The sequence below is a fragment of the Symphodus melops genome (assembly GCF_947650265.1).
Source record: "Symphodus melops genome assembly, chromosome: 6".
Lineage (NCBI taxonomy): Eukaryota > Metazoa > Chordata > Actinopteri > Labriformes > Labridae > Symphodus > Symphodus melops.
Genome location: NC_136696.1, coordinates 9,766,893 through 9,775,465, shown reverse-complemented (window position 1 = coordinate 9,775,465; position 8,573 = coordinate 9,766,893).

Below are 8,573 nucleotides of genomic sequence, written 5' to 3'. Positions count from 1 at the left end.
CTGGCAAATTATGTCGGTATAAACACAAAATTAAAAGATTTATGGGCAATTTCCAAGAATCAAGAAAGAATAATGCAGAAAAATGCAACATCATGATGTGTAAAAGCAAGAAATTCAGGTTCTGTGCAAGTGGACAAGGAAACATATTTGCCTACTATTGGAGGTCGTATTAACTTTTCTTTTAAAATCATATTATATGATTTTCTCACTGGATTGCACATTTTTAACTTATTGATAATGTGAAAAACAAAGTTTTGTATGTTTGCATGTGATTTGTATAATAACATAAATCATATGAAAAGTTGCCTCGCTTTTTGGTCTGAACACAGCTACAGACTCCCTTGTAAACATCTATTTTACAGCAACAAAAGGTTGCTTAATTAATTAAACTAGATTTTAAAACAGGATAAAGATCATGGGACAATGCTAGCCTGCATTTGAGTGCAAATCTTCTGTCTTTAAATGACCTTCATCCTCTACTTATTACAAAAAAGGGCTTCTTCATAATATAAACAATCCCCACTTCAGTATAAAAGGCAGCACTCTGAAGAAATGTATGATAAACAAATTAACCTGCTTGTCTTTTTTTTTTGCACGGATGAGGAAAGAATGATGTTTCCAAAAAATGTTATATAGAGTCTATTTATCTTTATCTTAAAAGCCCAAGACCTGACAATCTACTGCTGGAGTCGTTTGGAGTTACTGTGAAGGTGCCTCATTTCTCCTTTTTGCTGCTTCATGTTCCTTTTCTTCCACATGTGGTTCCATGCAGGGTTTCTCTGGTTGAGCTAAGACATGATTCCTTTAACTCTGTGTACTAACCAGGCCCAAACGACGCTGTGCAATTTAGTGCGTGACTGTGTGTGCAAAACAACAGACTGTGAGGATGGTGGATCGCTGTGCTGTGTTGTCATGTCCGAGTCTGTCCTCAGCACTTTTTGAGCTCACGTTTCTTTTGTATTGCCTGCTCAAATCTAGGACCAACGTCAGGGTCAAATGAACACACATATACTGTATTTACAAGAGATGTTAATACATGATTTGTGTATCATACCGAAACTTGGCTTTTAAAAAAAACTGATCTTTAAAAAACATACCCAAAAATCGATCTTATTCGGCTAAAGAACGATTTCCATTCCCTTTCTAAATTAGCTCCAGAGCTGCACCAATCAATATTATTTTATATCAACGGATCATGTAGCTTCAACTGGGAGGCTTTTTGTGGTTGACCCTACAGAGAACAAGTGTTCAACATGCAGTTGCCTTCGGTTCTAAAGAGATTTTTGGTGTCTTTTGGACAATTGTTTTTCCTGCACACATAAATGCCCCCTCCGTCCTTATCTCTACTAGCAGGCAACTAAATGTAGCTAAAAAGCTGCGATGCTTTAGATTTAATGGCAGGTCATCTAGACATGACTCAGAATAATGAAAGTGTTAGATATCTAAAAGGACAAATACTCTAAAAAACATCAGGCATGCCTGCTCTTATGCTGTTACGCAGTATTGTAGCTAATCCTGCTTTCCCAAAAGATTTAAATACCAATTAGTGCAGCTTGAAGAGCCAGAATTTGAACTTTAGGCCCCTTCAGGCTCCTTAGACACCTATAACAGGCACTAAGGGGTGCAAAGTGACATGCATCTGTCGTTGCTGGTGTCAGTAATTAGAAGAACTATTTGAAACAATCTCATGCCAATGAAAGTGTTAGTTATAAAATAAAGTCGGGTCAGGTTAATTGTAGGTGCATTGCTATCTTAAGCTAGTAGAAAGCATCTGACCAGTAAAACCTGGTGTAAAAGAAAAATGGTGCAGTGTTGCCCTGCAATTTAAAGGGCCCATTTCTAAATAGTAAGATGCCCCTTTGTAGCAGGTAAACAACCACTGTATTTTGTACAAACACGTTTAATAAATAGACTATATGCAACGCCTCTGCGCCTTACACTATGCACGTTTTGCCATAAAATGTGCAACTGGACACAGTTTAAATACACCTGTACCATGCACTTTACAGTTATGTGCTACCGATCATTTGTAAAAGGTCCTCTGACTTAGAATTAGGGCCAAACACAATGCATCCTCAAAAACAGCATACCTATAGAAGAGAGGAGATTTGAGCAGGCAAAGCCAATGGAAAATTACGATGACATATTTTGTTTGGAAAAAAAACAGTGCCTAATTTTTTTTAATTTTCTGGTGTATAGTAAATGTGACTGTCCTCAGTATTAATTGTTGAATTCAGATGTCTCGAAATCACAGAACATAAATGATACAAAGGCCAGTCTCATGAGTAGTTATGTAAAGGATAGGACTTAGTACACCTGTGATGGCTGCCATGGACATGAAATACTGTAATGACACTGTATAGAGCTAATATGTGGCGCCATTAGGGGTTGAACAGGTTTACAGAGGTTGTCTCTCAGTCAGTATGTCTTATGAAGTTTGGTTGTTCACATATTTACTTTAGAACTGGTCAGTGTTGCAAGTGAAAGTAATTTATCTGACGTTATTATATTGCACCATTTTAGTGAGACTCAGACAACAGTTGGTGATTAGTTTTATAGCTGCTTTTAGTCGAAGCAGCATTAAGAGTCTTTGCTGAGATTTTTGTGGAAAAATCTTTGTCCCATGATCTGACTGCTTTTGTAGCCAAGGAAGGATAATCATACAAAAAGTTTAAAGATTCTGAATTTCTCAAAGACAGGCAGAGTATGTTTGAAAATAAGGATATTGGTATGAGTTGAACCTATAACATTGGACAAATCATGGACATTCATTATTTTAGAATTTCCTAATATTCTATATTAATTCAACAGAAATGTTACATTGTCAAAGTATATAATGTTTATTTTTCTCTATGACGGCAGACTTCAACATTTAATAGAGGAATGAACTACTACTACAGTATGCTCTATTATGTTCATCTTCATGGCAGCCATCTGTGGTGCACCACAGGGAGTAGTTCTGACCCACCAGAAAGTGTCCTTTTTACTGTATGTTTTCAACTTTTTGTGATTCTAACGCCAAGGGGATCTTCTGTACATGACTCATTAACATAGATATATCCTGTATATATATATGTATGTATGTATGGCTGTATGTATGTATGTATGTATGTATGTATGTATGTATGGTTGTAAATGAGTTATTATTGTATGCTGTAGGTTTGAGCAAAACCTGGGTGTAACACCGCATGATATATGTTGTAAAATGAAAACGCTCAGAAGATGCACAGACGTGTCATTACAATGGTGGTTATTCTTGTCAATAAATCACGTTTACAAATGCACCGAAAGCCCATCTTCATTAGTAGGAACCAAATAATGTGTCTTTCCTATGTATCAAATGTATGCTTTCAAAGCTTTATCCATAATTCTTTAAGTAATTTGAAAAATGCCTCACATTAATTTGGTGGAGGAGAAAACTTGGTTCATGGAAAATTTTGTCAGTGGTCAAATACTGTAAATGACCGCAGCCAGAAAGGGGAGAAGGTACGTAGGCCCCCCCATCTGACCACACCAAAATTGAAACCAATGATTGGTTATTTGCCTACTAAAAGCTTAGCTTAAATTGAATAATACTATTCTGTCTGTTTTCAGCAGTTTACTGATACCTCTGGGGGTACAATAATGGACCTTAATGTTTTGGGGACAAAGATGTACCCTTTAGAATGTTAAGAATTTGGTCTTTTAGAGGATTGCCCCAGTGAAGAACCCCTTGTACCTTAAAGTGGCAGTGTTGTACAACATGAGAAAGAGTCAAAATTGTTTTTATAGCATTTATTAAAATTGCATTATTATTATTATTATTATTATTATTATTATTATTATTATTATTATTATTATTATTATATGTCATGGCATTTCAATACAATGATTGATATTTTATTACATGGACTTTAGTAATGACATGACCAGACCGTATATAAAAATGGATTAAACCAAACTGATAGGACGTTTCTCTGAAGGTGATCAGAAAACACACTTCAATAAACATCTTCATAATAAACTAACTTTTCCGATTTTTCTGAAACTGACTGCTCGACAAAATGGTTGGGCACATTTTAAATCACTATGTTTCAATAAGAGGAGTGTCTAACTTAACACAAACTGATTAAGGCATTTCTGTAGACGTATGCAAAGCTAAACAAAATCCACCAGAAGGCACTGTGGCTATAATCAAAGCCACTGACTTTTTTGATGAAAATTTGAAAGGTCAGAATAGTTGTTAACATGACAATAGTGATGAAGGGCTAACTGAACCAAAATATGTTCCTTGATAGCAGAAAAAAAGTGAAATTCTATGTCTAGTAATTTTTTAAAAACATACTCAACCACATGTTTAATTGTCTCTTCATGGTGTGTGTCGATACATTAATCTAATGTAAATTTATTATTTGCCATACAATGTAATCCAATTGACCCTTCTAGATCATTAGTTATTGCAGAAATGACAAATCATAATTAGCACTTTGAGAATAATCTGGAAAAAAAATCCTCTTTGAGTAACTTTTTTTTTTTTGGTTCATATTAGTGTGGAAAAACAAAAGAGTAAAGCTCAGGAAATCATAATTATCATAACTAATCCCTTTTAAATTAAACAGCACAAGCTGCAATGCTACCATTAATAAAAGTTGTCACTTATAATTTCTCTAAAACTATTAGAAGGACCCTAACACATTCTGCAGCAAAAGACGCACAACCCCACCAAAATCTGTTCTGTTTGCATTTCTTATTTCCTTAGGGAAGAAATTATGACAATCTTTTTTTCTTTTATTTAACAGACCCTTTACTTTTTTTAAATATTGACCTCTACATCTGAAATGGCTGAGATGTCACTTGATGGTTACGTATGACATTACATACAAATACCAACCAATCTCTGTCCAAATGGTGTGTCAAGGTGGAGATGTCAGAAATGCAATGTTTTCCCTGTGTTTGAATTCAAACCAGGAATACTTTTACCATCAAAACTAAATTGGTTCAAATGCTCAAAAAAATGTTGTGCTGTTGCACAGATGAGATGTGTTGAGTTGAAAGGTTGGAATTAGAACGTTTGATAAAAACCAGCAAGAATAGTTCAGTCAACCAAACCAAAAGAATAGAATCGGACTAATTATCCTGCCGTTTGAACCAGCCTTTAGCTAGAAAGATTGAGAATTTTATTGAATTGAGTTACTATAGACTGGAATAGTAATGACGTATTTTTGTAAGCCAACCCGGAAGTAGCTACGCAGGTGGTTCCTACGAGAATTCTCCAATGGGATTTTTGCATTGGATTTTGGATCGTTGCAGAAAATAAGCTCTGTGTCAAACATACGTTTCTTAGCTTAGACGTTTTGTTGAGCTGGATAATATGAAGTTTGTGTGAAAGGATAGCGTAGAGCGAGGAGAACCATCAAATATGGCGGCGATGTTTCATGTGTTTCAGAATGTCGTGAGGCGTTTCCATATATTATGTCTGTGGTGTGGGCTCGTGCATGCATGGGGTAGAGAGGCTTGATTAGTTGACAAAAAACAAACTGTCATCCGACAATGGTCAAAGTTTTAACACGCTTACAACTGCTACAGATGATGGATTTTCTTTGTTCCTTTTTCAGAGCACATAAGACCTAAATTATTGTCAGGACATAAAGACAATTTGAACCAAAAACTTTAAAGTACCAACCCTACCTTTAATACAGAAAATAAATATGTTTCTCCAACACTGCTTAACTGCCTGTGTCAACTAGCGTTAACGCTGGCTTATAAAACATTTGGGGCCTATGGGCTGCTGCATAAATGTTAACTATCAAAAATCATCTATAAATCTGTATAAATTCAAACTTACCTTAAAATAAACGGTTTTGGTTGAAGTTAACTTGTTTAACTTCTATTTTACTGAACATCTTCAGTTGAAAATATTTTCTATGTTACTCTTGCAGTCAAAACGGTAAAAAAAATGGTCCAGAAACAGTCAGTAACCAATCATTGTTAGCGTCAAGTGATTGACACACGAACTCACCAATCAAAAATAAGCCTTCCTGCTTCGTAACAGCTCGGCAGTTAGACAACACCATAGACTGTAAAAAGAAACGTAAAAAAACTAATCTTATTTAACAAAAAATAACCTTTACATTGATCAGTTAACACGCCTTTAAATCTAAGACTATATTCCTTTTTGAACTTCATTATTTTTCAAGATGTTGCTCTAACTAAAACTGTGTCAAGATATTGTACCCTAAATGTTTAAAAAATGTACAGAAATACCATTTACTTCTGGAGAACATAAATGTACCTTTTAAGCACTGATAATGGTACAAAAAGTCAACTTGAGGTACAAAAATGAGCCATTGTGGGTCCAAAACTGAAAATTATAACTGGAGGGACAGAAATACTCCTTTCGTACCCATATTTCTGACAGTGTAGAATATTTCTTTTCTTGGTACATTCAGTTGTAAAATGTTCCCTTTATGACATCACAATGTGCAGTGACCCCTCTCCCAGTGGGGTTGACACTCCCACAGCTAATTGCTTGTTCTGCCCTCTAAGTCTGCCTCTTCAAAGTAAACAATAGGGCAGGTAAGAAAAACAAATCCTCCTAAATTCCTCAATCTTACTTATACCTCAGGGTTTTGATTTAATATGACAACAATTTAATAATAAACATATGAAGCTGAATAATTAATAACTGAAAGTGCATATTTCCATACTTATTGCCCATTGTGATGGTCTGAGAAAAATAAATACATTTCTGTCTCTCTGTGCTGGGCTTTTGGTTTTCTTATGTTGTCTTCCTGTTTCAACCTTTGAGCATATCTGCAGGTACACTGCCCTCTACTGACTGGAATACACTAAGAAAGTTCCTTTATACAACAGGACATTTTAATCTCCAAACCTATTACCTTTCGTGTCCAGCTTAAATAAGCAATAAAAACCCTCCCAATGACCTGTTAATGAAACTTTCAAAAAGAAAGGAGACTGTAAAACTATATAATAATTATTTTATTTATAGAGTTTTATAGAGCTTTTTGTCAAAGTGCAGCTTAAAAACATGGACAAACAGACACAACACATCATTAAAAACATCAGCCATAGACAACAGTGAAAAGGTGGGTCTTCAGCTTCGCTTTGAATACATCCAGGGAACAAGAAAGTCTGATATCCGCAGGGAGACTGTTCCAGAGAGTGGGAGCGCAGAATGAAAAGGCCCGCTCACCAACAGTCTTTTTGCGAACCTTAGGGACAGCTAAGAGGCCAGTATATGCTTATGAAGATTTAAATGGAAAGACATTAGCAGAATTAAGTACAAAAAAATTAAAATTGATTGTTTGTTCTTTTTTCCAAACAATTCCCCTTGAATAAAACCTCATAAAAAGCTTTTGAAGGTTTGTCCAGGTCACCCTTGTGAAAGAGATCTTGATCTCAATGGGTTAATTACCTGGTTAAATAAACGTTTTAACTTGTGTCTCTTTACCAACTGTTAAAGATGATAATGTTTCTAAAAGACATAGAGTATATCCGTGTGTAAATGAAGATATATTCTTATTTTATTCCTGTACCATTAATCCTCTCAAAGCTATACATTTATTCAGCAGATACATGCAATTACCCAGTCTGTGATTAAAAGCTCATCAGTACTTCTGTTTGCTTACATCAAATGTTTAATTCAAGAAGAATTAATATTCAATGGGTTGTTCTTATCTTTTATTCCTTTCTCTGTGTGACTCCAGCACTTCGCTTGCTGCACTTCATAATAGAAAGCTGCATTACAGTCCCTAAAACTACATATTGTAATGTAGTTCAATCAGGAGAGACAAGTGATCTTAAGAATGAATTTATTACAGTGAAAGTGTGATTGACAAAATGAGATTTGACAGAAAAGTTTTGGCGCTTGGCCTCTATGGGGTGGAAGATGCGATTTAGTGATGATGTTCTGCTCGTCATTATGATAGACCCCCCATGGAGTCCAGACCCTGGTGGTTGAGGACTGATGATTTGATGAAACCGAGTGGGAGAAGATTGATGGGAGTCGACTCTGCTTCTGAAGATGGCGGTGATGGGGAGGTGGAGGGGCGCACGAAGCCAGCTTGAAAGAACTAGGGAAGAAAAGGGATCATATTGAACGATGATAGGCCGAAAACGAGGGAGGAACGCTGCGCCATTGGTTAGATGAGGTCCGGTGACAGAACAGCTGATTAACCCACGGACGGCCCAAACTGACAGCTCGAGAATGACAGCGGAAAATAGATAACGAGAAAAAAGGGTGACTGAGAAACCTGATTGTGGATCACTTCAAGTCTTCCTTACTGAACTAAGCTTCATTCCAGTTGAGGTTATTCAGTGATGCTATTTCAGAGGCTTCTCAAGCATGATTGAAACACACATTCAATATGGTTCAGACTAATCACAGAGCACTAGCTGTTGAAGTCATTTCTACATCCAGCTTGATATCGCTCTTTATACTGATGGAAACACATTGTACTAATAATGAGGGTACGACTCAAGTTATGTTTGGAGAGACATTTATGCCCAAAACTAAAGACAGACAGAGACAAAACATTTACAGTATCATCCACAGTGAATCTAAAGTGCATAAC